Source organism: Podarcis muralis, chromosome 8 (genome assembly GCF_964188315.1).
Source record: "Podarcis muralis chromosome 8, rPodMur119.hap1.1, whole genome shotgun sequence".
Classification (NCBI taxonomy): Eukaryota; Metazoa; Chordata; class Lepidosauria; order Squamata; family Lacertidae; genus Podarcis; species Podarcis muralis.
In genome coordinates this window covers 55,530,230-55,551,910 of record NC_135662.1, presented here as the reverse complement: position 1 = coordinate 55,551,910, position 21,681 = coordinate 55,530,230, and the positions used below count along the sequence as shown (strand labels likewise).

Sequence of the window (21,681 nt, the reverse complement as noted above, 5' to 3'; positions counted from 1 at the left end):
AGTGTTCTCGAAGCTACGAGCATGAGTTTGACCAAACTGCGGGAGGCAGTGGAAGACAGGAGTGCCTGGCGTGCTCTGGTCCATGGGGTCACGAAGAGTCGGACACGACTAAATGACTAAACAACAACAAATGCAATAGAAATCCCAGTGAACCCACTGCCAATTGGGCCCCGTCTCCACTATGTATTTAAAGCAGTCTCATACCATTTTAAACAGGAACTGCTTTCCGCAAAGAATTCTGGAAACTGTATTAAGAGAGCTGAGCGCTGTTGGGAGGCCCCTATACTCCTCACAGAGCTACAGTTCCCAAAGTGGTTTAACAATCTTTCCCTCTTCCTGGGGAACTCTGGGAACTGTAGCTCTATGAGGGGAAGGCATGGCCACACAGTGGCATGATACAGTGGTACCTCAGGTTACAGACGCTTCAGGTTACAGACGCTTCAGGTTACAGACGCTTCAGGTTACAGACTCTGCTAACCCAGAAATAGTACCTTGGGTTAAGAACTTTGCTTCAGGATGAGAACAGAAATCGGGCTGCGGCGGCAGGAGGCCCCATTAGCTAAAGTGGTACTTCAGGTTAAGAACAGTTTCAGGTTAAGAACGGACCTCCAGAACAAATTAAGTTCTTAACCCGAGGTACCACTGTACTACTTTCAATGTAGAGTGCAGAAGCACTTGAGTAGACAATATTGGGCCAGCATCAGACTCAGTATAAGGTGACTTCAAAGGACGGTGTGCAGAATTATTCCAACCTAGCACAGCAATTGTGCTGTAGGAGGGCCCTCTTTTTAAGCTCACTCTTGACATTGCAAAAACATCGCATTGAACATTTATTTGTCTTTTTTTTGTACAGTGAACCTTGCGTAAAGTGCATCCATGGTCCAATCTCAGGCTGCCAAGCAATTAGTATATTAGAGTTCAACAGTTAAGCGTCGATGTGAAAGGAAAATAAACAGTTGGCCAAAATGTGCCATGAGAAAGTTAGGATATGTTTCAGGGTAGAACTCTTTATTGAATTTGTCTCTCTTTAAAAATCATTCTATTTGGCGGCTTCATTCTTATTGCTAAGGGTGTGATCGACCACATATGTGGCATTCTATAGGAATTGTTTTGAAACCAGCTGCTGCTGAGATTCTTTCAGCTGAGGCTGAAATTAAGAACAGGTTTCATAGGTTTTCTACCCGCTGTGAATCCATGATATAGTATATAAAAGCGCATATGGCTAAGAATGTTTGACTTCTACAGTATCTTTTTTTAAAACTTCCATATGTAATGATTTTTATAAAGCAATATTTATTCTATAACCATTCATTTTTTCTATTGTATAATAGGACTCTTGGATTATTGGGTAGATTCATCACGGAAGGGCTTTTGATCCAGTGGACATCTCTGCTAACATGAAGGACAGGGCAGACATTGATGTACAGTGGTCCCTCGGGTTATATACGCTTCAGGTTACATACGCTTCAGGTTACAGACTCCGCTAACCCAGAAATAGTGCTTCAGGTTAAGAACTTTGCTTCAGGATGAGAACAGAAATCGTGCTCCGGCGGCGCGGCGGCAGTGGGAGGCCCCATTAGCTAAAGTGGTGCTTCAGGTTAAGAACAGTTTCAGGTTAAGAATGGGCCTCCAGAACGAATTAAGTACTTAACTTGAGGTACCACTGTATTTGTATATTATCTCCTCCAGAAAATCAGCTCCAGGGTGTTGCAGAATCCTTCAGAACAGCACGGAAAGGTGGAATTGGTGAAGCATCTCCCCTCCCCTTCTGTTAGCAGAGGCATTCAGTGGATCAAAAGCACTTTCATGAATGCAAGGCCACCAGTGGAATTCCCTTCATGAAATAGTCTTTGCAATGCCCTTGTGTTTCTCTCTGTCTGTGTCCCCCACATTTTATGATGCACTTAAATTTAAACCATCTCCTAGCACAGTAGTAGGGGACCTCAGACTTGAGAGCTGAATGCAGCCCTCTGGATTTCTGTTGACCCTTGGCCCTGCCTACCACTGGCACATGCCCCTCAGAAAGTTGCATTAAAAGGAACGGGGCACAGCTGACTTATGTGCACTCCGCCAACACACACAGGATTCGGGAATGTAACCCCTGCACAAATCGGTCATTGCCTGTAGTTATCTTCAGGACTGCATTACCTTATATACCCCGGCCTGGTTGCTGTGTTCCTCAGGAGAGACACTTCTCAGCTGTGCTGCAGAGTCATGGTTCACTTTTTATCTATAAAAACAAAACAAAGCAGGACTTTTAGTGCTGTGGCACCTGCCCTCTGGGCAGTGGCGTAGCGTGGGGGGTGCAGGGGGGGCCGGCCGCACCGGGCGCAACATCTGGGGGTTAGGGTTAGGAGGCGCAAATCCACGGGTTAGGGGGCGCAAATCCATGGGTTAGGGGGCGCAAATTACTTGCCTTGCCCCGGGTGCTGACAACCCACGCTACGCCACTGCCTCTGGGAAGCACTTCTAGTAACAGGCAGGCACCTACTGAATTGGCATTTAGGTGCCTACATTTGCCTACTCAGGCTTTCCTGGGGGATAATTCATTCATTTGTTGTCACTATTTGTTTTTATTAGTGTGATGTTATCGTTGATTTTACGGTGTTCACCACCTTGATTGTTTTAAGTTTGGAGGAGAGAAATGTTTGCAAATAAATAAAATGTATAATATATAAATAAAGGAAATCACAACTGAACAGTTTTTTAAAAACTGAAAGAGGAAAGGAGAAAGAAGTCACAGAAAAACTCCTTATATTAAAGTTATGTTAAAGCATCCTTCAGGAACTTTGTTAAAATAACCATCAACTTGGCCAGAAAGGAAAGGTGTGTGAGAGACAATTTAAGCAGTGAAGCATTTGAAAGGGAAATGAAGTATTCATTATGTCTACATTCACTTGATTATTTCTGCTATCAGGCAAAATTTAGCCCCATCTCGATAATAACAGCATGCCAGAGTCCTCCTCTTCTGCAAATTCTCTTTAAGGCAGTAAGACATCCTATCTAATGGAAACACTACCAGGATATAAGGCTCTTTATAAACTCCTGAAATACTATCTTGTTGCCAGAAGCAAGAGTTGCATAACAGGCTGGAAATCTAACAAGGTTAAAAACGTACTTCATATTTTCCCCCAATGGAAAGAAAAGGCATTGTTTCGCATTGGCTGGATTTATGCTTGACAAGGCACAACAGCTTGACCCTAGAGCTTGTAGTCGCATGGAACATCAGTATGTAAAATGATGCTGGACAAAAATGAAGGGATTGCCCTTATGCTCACTTTAGAATAGTTCTGGCACCTCATAGCTACAAAAGAATGTTCAGATTTTTGTGGCACAGACAGTGTTGAGTAAGAGGCTTCTTTGTAGCAGAGTAAAATTCATCTTGCTGACAGCTGTGAGCATTACTTCTTGAGCAGACTTTTAGCCAGCTTTATGCACAAACGGACTGGAATTTGCATGTGTAGGTTGTATCAAAACCACCATTCTTGTGGCAATTAAACTTTGCATGTGACAGTGGTGTTGTCTGCGTTTTATGGCTGTAAACTGCAGATGCTATTTTTATCCATTTCTAAGTATTTTGAATGGAGTATTTCAGTCCCAGAATGGGGAACAGTGAAATAAAGTAATAATATATACCAAGGGGAAAGAAAATATACAAAAAATACATTTATACAAAAATTGGACATTTCTGAAGATATTTGCTCTCTGCAAAGTTGCAGCTGCAATCTTATGCATACTTACTTGGGAGTAAGTATTGTGCTTCAAAGGCCTTAATCTTGTTTAGCTGTACTTATGTCTGTATTCAAATTCTTACTCGGGGCGGGGGAAGGGATTAAATTTTTCAGTATTAACTAACATCCTGTTACCTAGCATGGAAATTAAAACAAATGCATGTTCTAGATATGCTTCATGGAACACACATGTGTCATGGGTGAAATTACAATTTGTTTCCCAGCCTTTGAAAATGTTTCATGTGGCCTTTCCTTCCTACCCCCAGTGCTTCTCAGGACCTTCTCTTATCTAAACTTCCACCAATCAGCCTTAGGAATGAGTGATACAGCACAGAGTCTCATCAAAATGCCATTTTCCTGAGCTTGAGAAAGCCTACTTCCAAATGCTGAGCAAATAATTTATTCGACTCTGGCAAAAGTAAATAAATGTTTTCCTGTTCCTTGTACTCCATTAGACAGAATTATTACACATAGCAAACTATAAATAGCAAAATATGTATTGAACTATTAATATCCCTGACATTCTCATACAGTATTGTATTGTAATTTAACAAAATAATTTAAAATTGGAGTACTTCTGTAAGATTTCATTGAGACACAGAATAGAAAACAAAGCACCTTTAAAAGAGATTGATCAAATCGGAAACTGGGATGTTTATCATTTATTTCTTTGTTATCATGTAATACAATATTATTCCTATTATAATATTATTCTCTAAACCAAGAAACAGTACAATCCATTGGAAGATGACGATGACGAGGAAGAACATCTATAGATTGAAATTATTTGGATCGACTAGCTCTCTGCTACTCTGCACAAAACAGCTTACAGTGAGATTCTAACACTATGCAGAAGTAAATCCTGATGATTTCAATGGAATTTACTCTCAAAGAAGAGTATATAAGAGGGCAGCCACCTTCATGGCAATTTAATTAAAATGTGTTTCTCTTTCTCAGTTTTATTTGATCACAAACCCTGTTCACCTCTCTACAAAATATAAGGCCCAACCAGGCAGCCCTTTCTAAGATGTTTATTCCTTTTACTGCGTAAGGATGAGCTCTGTGAAAAGCATTTTTGAAGGACCACATAATGGCATAGTGAGCTTAACTCCAAACATTCACCTGACATTTGCATCAATGCCAGCCATGTTGTTGAGCCATCATGGCTTATGCTGTCGAGCTGTTCCCGCTTTTTGTGAACACAGCGTCTAAAGTAATTAGTGCTTGACACAACACGGCTCACAAATGAAAGAGATGGGTCATGACATTCTTGCAACGTGGAGAAGTTTAGGCATCCTGTCCAACTTTCACTCCAGTAACTTGTCACTTTTCCCCACTTGGAAAATTATTAGCCTCATATTATAGCTTTAAATGCTGCCTAGCAAAGCTGGCTTACAATGGATGCTTCAAAAGTCTGCACCAATAAATGCTCTTCTATTGTGTGCACTATAATGGTTAGAAAATTTGCACAGCACATTGTCGCTTGTATAGGTTTTTATAGAGTGAAATCGTATTCCTGATTTTCACCTGCTACAAAGCAGAAATTACTGAAGTGTGCGTATGACGAAGAGAATAAACTGCTGTAGTCTGTGTTTTGAAAAGGACATGCAGGAATGATGAAAATGCAAAACACAACCTTTTGAGTACAGATTAACTCTTTTTTCTTTTTAAAGGAAAATAAAATATACCGGTCTCAAGCTGCTGTCAAAAATCACTGGAAGGGGCTATGTATACACTGAAGTATGAGTCTGTGGTATGGAATGAATTGAGAATGCCCCAAAACGTATCTCACTCGGGCATTCATGCTGAAACCAGCAACAATTGTCAATGACCTTTAACATGTTTGCTATTCAAATTAGCGCAGATCATCAATTGTACACAGCATACATAGTTATGTTTTTGTGTGTTCTTCATTACAAACTTTCCCTCCATTTTCTTCTCCCCTGTTTTTGATCTCCAAGTGTTCCCTGACTCTAAGTATTTATATTTATGAGTTCAATTTGCCACAGACAGCGTGCATGCACGCCCCTCCCCCAGCGACTCTGCTTGCTGCCGGAGTAGATTCTGTCGAAAATGGGAAGAAGCTGGAGAGGGCTTATGCAGAGACTCCCAATGTTATGTGCACCAAATACCACAGCACTAGGTAACCGTTTAAACTGAAGCAGAGGCATCCTTGATTGTCTGGCTTGCAAAGAACCACACTGAAGAGATTTGGACAGCATGTTCCTTTTAAGTAAGTGCTTAGTAATCATGGTTGGGCAGGGAGGAGGGGGGAGGAGGGTGAATATGCAATGGAAGGAAAATGGAAAGATCGAATCAACACTCCTCAAAAATTTTGCCTTTGCCAGTTATCACACACTACAGTACTAGGCAAAGATTAAAACAAAGCTCCATTCATACCCTCAACACATCCAGCACCTAGGACCACAATTCAGCCAATTAATTTGAGGCTCAACATATATCAGCTGCATGTTTGGGCAATTGCGGTGAGCTTTAGAAAGCATCCTGGAAAATATGAGATAAACTTTAGAGCTTATCTATTTATTTATTTTTAAAGGTATATGGCAAATGGATTTGTTTTGAGAAGTTCCAACTCTTTCCACTGTTAGTTAGCAGTATTGTCTTCTTCTTACAGCCTCTTATTTAAAAGAAGGGGGGGAGCAGGAGTAAGCCACTTCAGATATTATGACTCCTCTCAATGGGTAACATGTTTGTTTAGGGAATTCCATTGCCAAACATATTGGATAGTAGTCAACCGAGGCATACTCAGAGTAGACCCATTGAGATCAATGGACTTAAGTGAGTCATTATTTTAAATGAATCATGTCCATTGATTTCAATGGGTCTACTCTACCTTGTTGACTACGGTCACATGATACAAGCACACACGTATTTGTCCTGTATATGCACACTGTGACTGATATGTTTTGGACAACACCCAATGATACAATCGTGTTTATTTAAAAAGCTGTGATGCAAACTGAGTTCATAGTTGATAAATGTCTCATTCTGACACTAAACAATGTATACCTTTAAGAAGGAGCGAGCATGTGTGCATAGCTTTCTCTTTCAGCTTCCAGTACATTGCCACATGAGATTACTGTACATATATAATTTGTGTGTGGGTATTCTAGTACAGAATGTACCTGTGATGAAATTAATGCACCCAGAAAAGTCACACGCAGCAAATGTCAAACCAAGACTTCATGTAGAAGTTGTCTGTAGCAGACGTCTCTGAATTAAACAATAACAACAGCAACAATTTAACAAGAAGAATATGCAATATGCAATAATGTTTTTATTTCAAAGTTGAGATACCAGCAGCATGATACCTATCGCGAGAGAGTCGAAATTATACAAAATTGCATACTTAGTATGTGAATATATAGTTTCCTGTAATCCCCATCTATGCAGTCATTTGGCTGAAGCAGAGATGAATAACAGATCTGCTAATGAATCAGTCCTGTTAGTGGAATAATTGTTTTTTATGTGACTCGCTTTTGGCTATCTAGACTTTCCCCGCATAATACAAGAACTTTGTGCTGATGAGACAATAGTAGACAGTGTGTGCATTTAATATAGAACAGACCATTCGCCCGGCTGGGGGAAGACGTCAACCTATACGCTGCGAGGAAAAAGACCAGGAAAAGGAGAGGGGGATTCCTCCCGTCGCCCTCCATCCCAGAGCCCGCAAGGGATTCCCAGATGGGCTAAAGGGCGGTGGAAAGTTTGAAGCCGGAGGACCCCTTGCCCAGGGCTTGGCACCGAGGGGTGTAGAGACGCCCCCCTCGCTGCTCGCCGGAGTGGAGCTGGCGCAGTGAATCATGTGCAGTTCTTTCCTTATTGCCTTCAGCGCATGGTTTCACCTTCAGGTTTCTTGTTTGTCTGTGTCCTTCTCCAAATCGCTTCACCTCAACTGCAAGAAGGTAAGGGGATCGGGAAGAGATTGTTAAGCCATTCTTTTCTCTCCACTCCCTCCCTCTTTCTTTTTTTCTTTCTTTTTCTTTCTTAAGTGCTGAGGAAGAAGATGGGAGGGGATCAGAAAGAGGGGGGAAGAGCAGGAGAGAGATGAGAATATTCTTAATACGCCCGTGGGAAAAACTTCGCGTTTCCAATTAATAGTTAATCTCGCTCGGTAATTGAAGGGACTTTTTACAGAAACGATAACTTTGGGCTCTTTGAAAGGGGTGGCGGGGTGGGGGGGTAGGGAGAGGGAGGAGGAGGAGGAGAAAGATGATTTATTTATTTTTTTGCTGGGGCTGAATGGATTGTCGCTATATGTAATTTTTTTTAAACTGTGAACATTTGGACTTTGTACAGAGGGGGGTGGGGAGGAGATCAGGCATGCAAGAAAGGAATCTGCCTGTCTTTTTTAAAAATGAAATGTTTGCGGGCTGCGGGAGGGAGACGATGCTTTTCCAGCTTGGGAACGAGCCACTTACATTATTAAGGGTATTTGCAGATTGGATTGATTTATTGCTTAGGGTGTGTGTGTGTGTGTGTGTCCTCTTCCCCTCGCCACTTCTCTCACTTCCACCCCCCAACCCCTCCCGATCCTCTCCCATCAGCTGAATTAAAAGGAATAGTTTATCCTGGAAAGTTGAGGGCTGTAAATTAGGCGGAGAGGAAGGGAGTCCTTGGAGGGCAATCCCGGAGATGAGTCCTGCCCATTGGATATACCGGGAAGGGGGGGGGGAGAGATGAGAGGACTGGTGGGGGGGGTGCAGAGAAGAGAAATAATGCAGACATTTTGTCCTATGAAACCCTCCTCTTCCTCCTCCTCCTCTGCCCCTCCCATCTCCACCCAGAATTAGCATAATACTTGCAACCGTCATTTGAATCAAGCTGTTTCGACAAGTTGAGGAAACTTTAGAGGGGTCGGAGTTGAGCTGCAAGAAGTCTCAGGGCGCAGGAGGCGTTTTTCCTCCAGGTTAAGGTGACAGGGAGATGGTCCCAATTTTGTGCTCTGGCTTTCGGGTCGCTTGCCCTCTGCAGCTGCAGCGCTCTAGAAAATGCTGCCCACTTCCCCGCGGCAAAGATCTTGCTCCAGAAGCGCTGAAAAACTCCCAGCAGTAGACAAGGACGCTCTGGAAAATGAGTATTGGGTGGATCTAAGATATTGCAAATTCAGCCCCCCCCCCCGCCCAGCTTTTGGAATCTAGATGTAGAAGGATATTTGTTGTTCTTGTTGTTTCTAGACCGTTTCTGGAGATCTATTAATGCATGGTCTTTATCTAATCCAGATGTAGCCCCCTGCCCCCACCTCTCTCAATCCCCATTCAGTGCCTTATTGTTGGTTTACATTGTGTGTGTGTGTGTGTGTGTGTGTGTGTGTGTGTAAAAAGCGATCTGTGTAACCTGTGGAATTTGAAATGCAAATAAAAGCCCGTGGGAGTTGAGGCAGAACAAATCAGCATTTATAAAGTGGGAAAAGATTTCATGTCTTTGAAAGCATAGGGGGCGAATTCTCTCTTTCTCCCCCCCCCTCCCCAATTCTATTAAAAAAAGAAACCACCGGAGTATTGAACAGTGACGTCAATTCGTCCCTTTTCGTGTGTGTGTGTGTGTGTGTGTGTGTGTATGTTGTTGTTCTTGTTGTTAATGTCTAAAAAGCGGGCATGCGAAGTGCTTACAGGAAAACAGATTACAAGATTAACATCTGTTAACATGATCGTTTATCTCCAGCCAAAAATAGGTCAGTCCTTTCTTAAGGAAGCTCGATTGGTTGGCGCATGATTAAATAATGAAATTAGACTAATGAGTTCGCAAATTAGACAAGAGTTGGGGGTGCTGTTATAATCCAACTGACTGACCTGCAAGAGTAAAAATCATAATAGTAATGGTAATAATAGTAATGGATTCAGGGACTTTAGGAGATCAATGTAAGGTCAAAGCCTCTTTCAATGGAGTGACACAACTCCTCTCACCTCACCTCTGGGTCCCGTCCTCCTCCTCCTCCTCCTCCTCCTCCTCCTCCCTCCTTTTCTCTCTGCTTTACAGCTAATAGTGTGTTACAGACTCCAACTCTCGTTTTTTCCTTTCTCTACTGAGGTGATGCATTAATATTTTCCATCTCCAGTGTTTATGGTGAAGGAGACCAACTCCTCAATGGATAGGGATGTTTGTTGCTTCCTAAACAGTGGGGTGTTATTTTTGGGAGAGGTGGGGGGAGGGGTTCACACAATGTGACACACAGTGGCAAAGAAGAATGGGAAACACCGATGCAAAGTAGCTCTGCTTCGCTTGACTCTGCCCTCCTGCAAAGATTGGCAGACCCACCGTCCAATCAGCAGCTCCAGCCCTCCTTACTGCCTTTGCATTGCAACTCCACATTACAGGCTCGGGAAAGCGGTGCTGTGCCCTTGCGTTTCTCTCTCCCTCTCTCTCTCTCTGTACGTGCATCTGTCTTTGTTGGGATATACGTCAGTATTGAGATAGGTAAATTAATACTTTCCCTCCCCCACCACCCCCGCCCATCTGCTGTGAACTAAAATCCAGTCCTTGGGACCAGAAACTCGAATAGTGAATAGAGAGTTATCGTTAAGGAGCTGGTTTTAAGTATCAAGTTGAGACCTGCTGAAGGCAAGGAAGTATAAAATGATCTATGGGTGTATTTGAACAATGTGGCAGACTCGCTTATCTGAAGGGAGAAAAAGGTGGAGTGCATCCAGAAATTCCACCCATTTCCAATCCAAGAATGATTATTTATATCACTTTAAAAGCCCATTGCTGTTAAAGACGGTTTTGTTGTTCTTTGGCCTTTAAGGTACTGCAGATTCACACCACCTCCGTAACATAATGAGTGTATGTTTGTTTGATTTCTTCACGGTTTTCAAAGCAGACAGCTGTGTAGCCAAATAATAATAATGAATCAGGCAGTGCCCTCTCGACTCTTTCTGCACCAAGTGGTTGTTTTTTTTTAATGCTCAAAAATAATTTAAATTTAAAAGTCCGCTTTAGCAAATGTCAGATTTAACCATCATGGCACAACAGCATGACTGTTAGGCAGCATACTTTGTGAATGCCACACCACACAATGAGCACATTCATGGAAGAAGCAATCCTATACTATGCTTCAATTATGTTAGGCTGTGGATTTGCAAGATACTCCCCCTACGCCCACCATGGCAGCAATGCCCATCCCACTTGCATACCTTGAGAGGTTAGGCCCTTCGGGGTCCAGGCAGTGGGGGGGGGGGGGAGGCCTCTGCCAGAGTCCATAAGCTCTTTGTCTCCTTTAGAGAACCATCCTGAGTCAGATTTTTCTAGGGGGTTAGGGAAAAATCCATGGGCATAGCGAAGGGGGGCGGGGGTAGCTGAATCCCCCCCACAGATCAAGCAAAACAATAGAAATACTTAACTAACTGACCAATCACATTGGTTCTGCCCCCTCCCCACAAAAGTCCTGCCCCCCCCCCAACAAAAATCCTGGCTATGCCCATGGAAAGATCCCATTTTACAATTTCCTAGACCTAGCGGGAAAGGGTTGTATTCAGCTAGGTCCTACCCAGAGTAGACCCACTGAAATCAATGGTACAATGTAAGTCTGTGTATTCATTTGAATGGGTCTACTCTGAGTTAGACTAGTATTGGATACAGCCCAAAGGAACAACATGTATGATAATGACAAAGTCTTATTGAACAGCATCCAGTATGGAGGTGATTCTGGAAGGAAAGTACATAGTGTGTGTGTGTGTGTGTGTGTGTGTGTGTGTGTGTGTGTGTCTGACTAGCCACCCCAGCAGGGATTGTACAGTGGCTTGACACAGACATGAGGGTAGTAGCTCCATATTAAGGACATCTTCACCTGTTGCATCTGTCTGAAATAGAGCTTTTCTGCAGGTCAAGAACAAGGAACCCCTGAGAGGATGCTGGTCACTGTTGCAGCTTATGGAGTGGATTTTGATCATGATGAGTGCAAAATGGGGAGTGGGGTGGATCCTGTTTAGCTGTGGTGATCAAGGAAAAGACAAATATTGTATTCGGTTTTTTACTGTTACTTGTTTGTTCTGTGTATATTTACCTAAAAACCAATAAAATGATTTTTTAAAAAATAAGAGAAGAGAGAATATCAAGCAGTAGCCAACAGGTCTCCAGCATAATCTCTGTAGAGGGATGCACAGTGGGTGCTTGTGAGCAGGTGAGAGAGAGCAGTGACTGGTGCTGCCTGAGTGCTCACCCCATGCTCCTTCCTCAGCCTTCCTGACCTCCCTCTTGTGGGCTCCCATATGTGTGGTGCTCATTTCCTGTCCTACTCCATGCATCCAGGTTGTGATCCTGTAAGGAAAAAGTGCACCTGAGTGTCTCACCAGCAGTGGCAATAGTTGCAGTGGAGTGCCTGGCCTTTGCAAACAGGTAGCCTTGTTGGGAGGCAGGAGAACATCATGTAAAAGGCAGCAGGCAGTGCGGCTGCTATAAATAAAGCTGTACAATTTAGACAAGACGGATGTAGTCATACATAGCAAAGGGGATGTGGTGGAGGGAGACACTTGAAGCAGGCATACATTACAGGGTGTGTTCCCCCCTTTATTTACTTAGTCGTTGGTGGGATGGAGTGGAATTTGGTGATAGGAATTTGGACCCCTATGGTGAGTTACCTGCTAGGGTTCTAGGCAGTGGGCTGAAAGATCTCATGTGTGTTGTGAGGTCTGTCTGTTTTGTGCAAACTGCTACTTTTGTCATCTTTTCCATCAGCAGAGTTCTCCCTTGTGAGCTCTGTAAGCGGGCACAACATGAGATCAGAGCAGCGTTCAAAATTCGCCAGGCGTGTTTTGCACCTGGCTATCAGTCACTTGCAACCAAGTGAAGATGTGCGGGCACCTGGTGCCTGATGTCTCCACCATCTGGGGATCCTTGGATCTTGCCTATTTTCACACACTAACAGTGCATCCTTTCGAATTTTATTGGTGGGGTTTTATCTGCACAACTGGAACGCATTTCATTCCATTTTGGCAACTGTAACCCTGATTTAAGGAGCCATTTGGTGCCTAGCTTATATATCCAAGTTTCTAACTTTGGATCAGAGTGATACATAGCTCCATGCACCCTATCAGCTGACTTAGGATGTCTCTGTGTGGGGTTTATTTACTAACGGTGTGCTATGAATGGGTCCTATGCTTTGCCATGAGGATGTGACTGGAGTGATTGTCCATGCAGGGGTGGCTTAAATCCCCCCCCCCTTCCACTGATATCTCAGCTGTTTGTGTGGATTCTTTGTGATAGGCTGAGCACTGATGTAATATTGTGCTACTGATGGGGATGTGCCTGTGGACTGAAGGATTGTAGGATATGATGTCTGTAGTTCTTCCCTGTGTGGCCCATGACTCTGCCTGATGTTGGCCTTTTTAATCCTGGAACGGCTCTGCCGGCAGAGTGCTCTACATATCTGTCAGGGCGACGGCCCATCTGGCATTCTGCCTGCGTAGCATGGCTTTGCCAGTTCCTACGGCAAATCTCAAGTATACGATTGCACCCTAAAAATGAATAGCTGCAATGTATCCTTCCCTGCTTTGTGCTTAGCAAATTCTTTGCTTTGCGATTTCATTTGTTTCCTGTTATATCAATATTATAATTGATTCTGGTTTTGTATGAGGAACATACTGCCTGTTAGTGTATTGATTGTTCGGGGCAAATGAGGTTTCTGTGCTTTCCAGGATAAATGGTTGATTTCTTGGGTTTTTCCATGATCTGTATTTGGGTGAAGGGGCAGGATGGACAATTGAAGGCCTAAATTCGCCCTTTTGTCTAGAAGCCAGCTGCCCACTTCTTTCGGAAGATGGTCAGAACTATTTCTTGTTAGAGAGAAACCTGAGTAGGTTCAAAGAAGAGTCCTTTATGCTTTGGCCTTGTGCCACATACTTTATTTCATAGCTGCTATGCTAAATGAGTTAACTACCAAAGGGTTTTTCATTAACTCACTTGGCAGCCATATATTTAACTTTTTGAAAAAGAAAAAAAAAGAGTGTAACTTAAAGAGGACAAAACCTCACATGAGGAACATTTTGCTATTCAGCGGCATAGTTTTAAGAACCAGATTTATTTATTTTTTAAATCGTTTCCTCCTATTTGTTCTCTCCATCTCAACCTGGGACCAGAGTGGGTGGGGGAGATCTATCAATATTTCAGCAGCTAGTTGCCATAGGCGAGCAGTAACTGAATATAGTCCTCACCCCTTGAACTCCAATGTCACCAGTCCCCTCTGTTTTATTAGGTCAGGCGTGCACCCATTGTTACACACTGTGGTGTTAGCAAGAACATTGTTCATGTTACAGAACAAGCCATGGCAGCTTTCAGGCCATGTGGTGTAAGCAGTGGTGGTGTCTGTTTTCCTGCTTGACACCAATAGCCAAATGTATACCTAGTGCTATTTTTCCAGAAATAGAGGTGCTGGGGCTCACCATGAGTGCCTCCCTTGTCCTCTTATAATTACAATGGTGCCCATCTGAGAGTTGCCCAGAACTGAGTTCTGGTGAGTTCCAGCTGAAAAAAAAAGGCCCTATGTATATCCATTTATTCATGATTACATTTATATCACACCTTTCCACCAAGAAGCTCAAGGTGGCATAACAGTTGCCTCTCACAACAACCCTGTTCGGTAGGTCAGACCGAGAGTCCGACTGGCCACGGTCATTTGGTAAGTCTCGTAGCCAAACAATTATTTGTACACTGGTCTTCCAGGTCCGACATTTTAGCCACTACACCACACTGGTGTAGACTTATGCACTTCTTGAGAGAAAGTTCTGCTGAAATCCCCGGGGCTTCTGGGGGCAGGGTGGGTGTGTGTGTGTGTGTGTGTGTGTGTGTGTGTGTGTGTAAAAACCTCCATTGGACCAGCCTGTTTAAGCATATTTACATTTCCCACATCTGCCATGCAAAAAGGGAAAACCTACTTGGCTGAAATATAGGTTCTGCTTTCTGCTCTGTATGCGCAGAAATAGTGGTTCAAAAGTGCACTTACAAGCACAATCCTATGCATGCGTAAGCCAGAAGTAAACCCTATTTTTTCCTCCAGTGGAACATCTTCTGAATCAGAATGCACAGCCTAGGGTCGGAGGCCGAGGCTTCTGTCCTCTGTACGCTAACCCATCGAACGCAACGGGACTTCCTCCTGAGCAACCATGCGTAGGGGGAAGTGCACTTTTAGGATTATTTCTGAGAACTACTACAGACATGCCTGGCAGACCCCCTCAGCGACATTGGCACCAGTGTGGGAGAAAGGTAGGGTCGTTTCAAGGTGCAGCAGCATAGCAGGAGTGTCTTTGCTCTGCCCTATCCACTGTGGCAGTGTCAGCTTTTATTATATTCTGGGACTACAATTAACTATCCCAGGAGAAGCAAAAAAAACCCCCTCCGACAACCCAACACTGGTAATAATCAGGATAATAACTGATGTTTGAGATTTTTGAGTGGGGCTTGGAGCTGCAAGGATTGGGGGACGGTAGAGATTATACCTGTGAATGACAGAGCCAGAGCTCTGTTTCCTCTCCACCCCCCACCCCAAAAGCAGCTTGTTGCTGTGTGTTAGTCTGGAGGAAGGAGGGAGGGGAAAGCAGCAGAGAGGCGAAGAAGGGAGGAGCTTCGCCCTGGCAGGCGGCTCTCACCCTCAGTTGTTTTCTCCCCCTTTTTCTGTAGCCAGAAACGTCACACAGCCATGTAACTGTAATACAAGAAGTGAAAGAGGCAGAGAGAGAGAGGGAGGGAGAGAGAGAACAGGCACAGCTCAACTTCTAACCCTTAACAAAGGCAAAAAAAGAAAAAGAGAGAGAAAGGATTTGTCAAGGCGCTACCCAAAAGAAAAGAAAAGTGGAGGTGGGCAGGGGGGGGGGGGGAAGAGAGAGAGAGACCGCTGCAGCCCCTGAGAAACCAGGCGAGGCTCAATTTCTGGAGGAGGAGAAGCAAGCAGCTCTGGAGGTTAGAGCGCTGCCCTCTTGGATTATGTGGGGCTCCGGTTGGCGGAGGACACTGACTCGGGAGGTAATTGCTTTCTATTTTCAACTTGAGTTTTGTTATTGTCGAAAAGGGAGAGCAGCGAGGGAGCGTCGCAAGGCGTGGCGAGCGCAGCAATTGTTGCACAAGTGTTTAAAAGGGAGGAGGGAGGAGGGAAAGCATGAGGTGCAATGGTTTGGCTGGGTGGGTGGAAGGGAAATATGCAGCATGCACAGATGTAGATAAATAGTTAAGATGCCGCACAGCGGGGGATTAGTCGCCTGCACCCCACCCCCCACCCCACCGCCTCCAATCGCTGGGAAGCTTTCCTTGGGGAAAGAGGGCACTGGGGGAACTGGGTGGTGGTGGTTTCCCAAACAGGAGATCCTCACTCGAGTCTGGAAAGAGATGAAACTTTAGCAACCCAGATGTATTTCTTGGGCGTGAGATGAAGGCAAGCGCAGGTCTGCATAACAAAGGGAGAAGGATGGATCGCGGATTGCAGGTCTTAGATGAACTCTCATTCTTGTTCTGGGCTTTTTCAGAGAAGTGGGTGGCTGAGAATCCAAAGCCCGTGCGTATTGACTTAAATATGCATTGGTTCATTGAAATGGGAGAGACTAGTCGCTGCTGTTGTTGTTGTTAAGTCATGTTGCATCTTAATCACTGGGGAGGGAGGTCTGCACAGAGTGTTCTCCGGAGTTCTAAGGCCTTAACAACTTACAAAGGAGTTGAAAAGTTGACACCAGGCCTTACATTGTTGTAAGTATGGAATGGCAGGCTTCCTCTGCTGTGTAATGAGCGGCTGAATTTAGAGATGAAACAAATCCCACGAAATGTTTTCCCAACCCATGATGTGTCTCAGCTAAATAATAAAAACAGAAACAGCCCTTCAGCTCAGTCCACAGGATGACTCAGTCCACAGGATGAAACATAAATATTCCAGCGGCTAGATACATATTATCTTCTTGTGTTTGTGTAAGGGAGAAGAGAAGCTTGTTTTGCGAGGTTGCTTCCTTTTCTGTCAGTATGATGTTTAATTGTATCCTATCAAAATCTGAAAGATGTCATGTTGATACTTGCATATATATATAATTGAATGCTCTCTGTCAGATTGGTAGGAGAGAGGGAATGGAGTAATGTACAGTATGGGTTTTCTAATAAAACTGGAGGCTGAGCTCGCATAGGAACATTGGTGGCATAATTAGTACTAGAGCTCAGTTATTCAAGGAGGCGTCTTCAGTTTCACAAGAGTTACTGCCATAGCCATCTTGAGTAAACTCTGAGTAATAAAGTGATCTTCAGTTCTGTTTGTTTTACTCTGAGTCATTTAATATTAGGCATGCCTTTATTTAGACCTTAGACAATGTGAAAGATGAAGTTAAGAGGCCTCTCATTCATTTGCAGGGCCTTAATCCCTGAAAGCTATATACACCACCAGCATGTTTCCCCCCCTCTTAAATACTGAATCATTTGAACACTTTATTAGATTATATTTAATGCATACAGGTGAAGATTTGTTTAGATAAAGCTCAAATTCAAAGTTGATGGCAACTATAAATGAGTAAAAGGTACCCCCCCCCGCCCGTACGGGCCAGTCTTGCCAGACTCTAGGGTTGTGCGCCCATCTCACTCTATAGGCCGGGGGCCAGCGCTGTCCACAGACACTTCCGGGTCATGTGGCCAGCGTGACGAAGCTACTCTGGCAAGCCAGAGCCGCACACGAAAACGCTGTTTACCTTCCTGCTGGTAAGCGGTCCCTATTTATCTACTTGCACCCGAGGGTGCTTTCGAACTGCTAGGTTGGCAGGCGCTGGGACCGAGCAATGGGAGCGCACCCCGCCGTGGGGATTCGAACCACCGACCATGCGATCGGCAAGTCCTAGGCGCTGAGGTTTAACCCGCAGCGCCACCCGCGTCCCTTTTATAAATGAGTATATTCTTCCAATCTGGCATGCACAACATTAGGAACAAAAGAAAGAGCCCTAATGGATCAGACTCTGTTTCCCACAGTAGCCTAACAAATGCTTCTAAGAAACCCATATGAAGGCAGTAGGTGTTCAGGAACTGGCATTTTTCATTTGGTGGTATGCTGCATGGAGGTTCTATAAAACCATCATATCTAATAACAATTGATAGACGTATCCTCCATGAATTTGCCTAATCTTCTGAAGTTATCCAAGCTAGTGGTCATCACCACATCTTTTGGCAGTGAATTCCCTAAATTAATGATGCTTTGTGAATTGGCATTCGGGGGGTGTTTTATATGTGTCAAGAAAAACAAAGCCGTGATAATTCAAAAATAAGCAATGATAACTCAAAAAGGATTATTAGCGGAGAACAACGTTTTAAATCAGGGTGCACAACTTAAGCATTTTATATGTTTAGCTGATTGGAAATGTTAATTTTCCTTTTATCAGGCATGGGAACGGTTTGTAATCACTAACCAGATGATAACCCAGTAGCATAAATTGGTTGGGGCATCAGATGCAGCTTTTTACAGGGATGTGCAATGAGTCTCTGTGGCTATGCAATGTATGGATAGTTATTATGTTCAGGGAAGTTTTTAACGTGTGATATTTTAGTGTATTTTTGGTTTCTATGGAAGCCACCCAGAGTGGCTGGGGATACCCAGCCAGATGGGTGGGGTACAAATAATAAATAATAATAATAATAATAATAATAATAATAATAATAATAATTATTATTAAGATCATTCAAAATGGAAAAAATGCATAATTCACATGTTTTCAGTGGTGGAAAGTGAATCTTCTTGGGAAGCAGACTGATTTGCAAGTTTTTCATTGGCTCTGCACCTACAGTAATTCCAGAGTACAACACTTACTTAGGAGTAAGCCTCACTGAGCACAAGAGGGCCTTACTTCCAAGTGAACGCAGTCAAACCTTGGTTCCTGAATGCCTCCATTATCATACGTCTCAGCTCCCAAATGCTGAAAACCCAGAAGTAACTGCTCCGGTTTTCGAATGATTTTCAGAAGCCGAATGTGCTACATGGCTTCCCCTTTGAGTTTCACTATTGTATTGAGGCTTCCGCTTTCAGTTTTTGGTTGTTGAATGTTTTGGAAGTCAAACACTCTTCCGGAATGGATTACATCCGACAACCGAGGCAGGACTGTATACACAGGTTGGTCTGCAATCCATATACACAACATGATCATAATGACACATAAGCTTGTATGTTTATTCAGAGGTCTGAACAAGTTCAACTGATTTCCTAGGAAGTGTAGCCTTGACCAATGAATACTGCTGATGGGGCAAGAAAGCAACAGCGAGGTCTCCCTCTACCCTTCACTTCAATAGGGAAGCTTCTCAGGAGCACCTCTATGAGCAGTGAGATAATGTGTGGTTGTTAGCAGCAAGTGCCCTTAAAGGATCTCAGCCATTCTTATCTGATACTTGACTAGGTCAGTCCAGGAATAACCATTGTTTTCTTTGTTGACTTCTTTACCTGTTATATATAATGATCTTACTGATGCTCCAGAAGGTATCTTGGTTGGCTGCTGGAGTTTGGTAAGAGTTGCAGCTCAGTGGTAGAACATCTGCTTTGAAACCAGAAGGTCCCTGTTTTAATCCAGGTAGGGCTGGCAATGTCCCCTTGCCTGAAACTTCAGGGAACTGCTTCCAGTCAGTATGGACAGTACTGTGCCAGACAGACTTCTGAAGAAGGCAGAAGGGGATGTAAGCTTGCCCTAGTACTAGGTATGTGACTGCAACAACCTGTTGTGGTTTACTGGTTCTAGATGGCAGGATTTTATTCAGGTCCTGTGGTGATTGCAGTAACATTTAAATCTGCCACAGTACCTACATATGTGTCAGTGAATATCATCTCATTAAAAAAGAATAAGAAAGAAATCCAGAAGTATGTCTCTTACGATTTAAGAAGACCTAATATCAGTGCAAAGAACAGATCAAAAGAACCACGGCGTTCTAAATCTTTGCTTCAAATTTTATTCCAACATCTCAGGGCTTATTTTATTCTGAGGTGTGGAAGGCACAATTCACTTGACATAAATGAGCAATCTGTACACTTTCAGGTGCTAATATTGTGTTTATTTATTTATTTCATTTTTTAATCTTCTCCTGTGAGGCATCCAGAAGCAATTTACAACATATAATATATATACACACGCACTGTATCTGGGTTGTGTTCAGTTAACTTTTACTCAGAGCAGACCTATCGAAATTAATAACCCTGATGAACTTAATTTCAGTGGGTCAGATCTAAGCAAAGGTTAGTTGAATGCACCTCTATATGTCTCTCCCATATCTTCTACTTCTGAGAGTTACCAGAATAACAACAATATCAGAACCAAATAAGGAGAAATCAAAAGCAGCATTATTTTTCATTTGTCAGATAGGCCAATTTGAGAGATGCATTCATGACCCTGTTCAAGGACACAGAAACTGCTCTTTTAGTTCTTCTATATGTTGTCATGATCTGTTCAGATGCAGAGTGTCAGTCCTTTGTTGTTCTGTCCAAACAGTGTAATGCAAGAGATTTTAGGGCTGTTTACATCTAATCCATCCATATGAAGTCATAAGTGAGACTGCGCTAATGGCTGCACACACTCTGTTAATATCATATTCAAGATTACTATCTTGCACTGTGTTGTGAAAGGACCTGTTGTGGTTTAATGTAACCAGGGTTTCATCTTATTCACTGTTTTGAATTAAGTAAATTAAGCATGCTTTCTATCCATATATCCAGGTTGTTTCAAGATTGGGTACTTTGTAATACTGCCTGTTTGGTAGGAAAGTAAATTTGTAGCACTGATCTGCCTTAATCTTAACACCAACACAAGAAGCTGTAATAGCATCTGGCTCTTTAGAAAGACCTTGTCCAAACCTTTGCATTTCAATGGTAATTTTTTCAAAAATATGTTTGCATGCTTCAAACTGCGATGTATTTCTTCTCGGGAGCAGTAATTAGTATTGGTTCTTGTGTTTTTTGTCAAAAAGTTTGTTCACATTTTTGACAGAGCCATGCAATTCGGTGTCATTGGATGTGTGTGTTTTCGCTTACATGGAAGGCAATAACTGCTTGCATCCATTGCAAGAGCTATTGACACCTGTTATTGTAATGCATTGCTTCTGACAATGATGACCAACTACGGACTACTTCTGATGTTCAGAAATATGTGAGTGCTTTCTTAACCCCATTTTATGGCTGAAATTATTACCAGAGCTTTCTTTTCAGGGGGAACTCACAGGAACTCAGTTCCGGCACCTCTCAGGGGGCTCCATTGTCATGAAGGAAGTGTCCATGGCCAAGTTGCAGCACCACTTTTTCTAGAAAAATAGCACTGATTATTACCATTAATGTAATAGTTAAAATAGAACAGCTTTCTCTGGCTGTGTGCCTTCCATATGTATTGGACTGCAACTGCCGTCATCCCTGACCACGGGCCAGTCATGCTGGAGCTGATGGAAGTTGTAGTTCAAAATATCTGAAGGGAAACCGTTTGGGAATTCTGGAACAGAGTGACAGGCTCCAGAACTGCTGTTAAGAGAGCAAGTCTTTACTTGCATCATGATGGGGAAGGCTCTGGAATTGACTTTGGCATTCCTGAAGGTATATGTATGCCTTATATACATATGTATACATACATACATAAGGTATACATATGTCTTTCTCAGATTGTGAGAGTGGCATAAAAAGCAGAGGGAAAATAACTGTTTTTCTCTGGAAGTGCCTAATTGTATGGGTGCTTTTGGAACATATACAGTGGTACCTCAGGTTAAGTACTTAATTCATTCCAGAGGTCCGTTCTTAACCTGAAACTGTTCTTAACCTGAGGTACCACTTTAGCTAATGGGGCCTCCCACTGTTGCTGCGCTGCCGCTGCGTGATTTCTGTTCTCATCCTGAAGCAAAGTTCTTAACCTGAGGTACTATTTCTGGGTTAGCGGAGTCTGCAACCTGAAGCGTAGGTAACCTGAAGCGTATGTAACCCGAGGTACCACTGTACTTCCTTTCTTCAGGGGATGATCTCAAAACTGACTTC

General features: G+C 43.2%; 1 protein-coding gene across 4 annotated transcripts in view; it reads left to right on the top strand.

Moving 5' to 3' along the window:
- The first annotated feature begins 7,368 nt into the window (after positions 1-7,368).
- Positions 7,369-21,681, top strand: part of ZNF516 (zinc finger protein 516) — a 111,483-nt gene continuing 97,170 nt past the window's right edge. Inside the window, exon 1 of one of the 4 annotated variants that reach the window (XM_077933203.1) lies at positions 7,369-7,657. The gene's annotated coding sequence lies outside the window, so the exon portion shown is untranslated. Of the gene's footprint in view, positions 7,658-15,362; positions 15,705-15,950; positions 16,419-21,681 lie in introns of those variants that run through there. The other 3 variants (XM_077933202.1, XM_077933206.1, XM_077933205.1) reach the window with 3 other exon arrangements.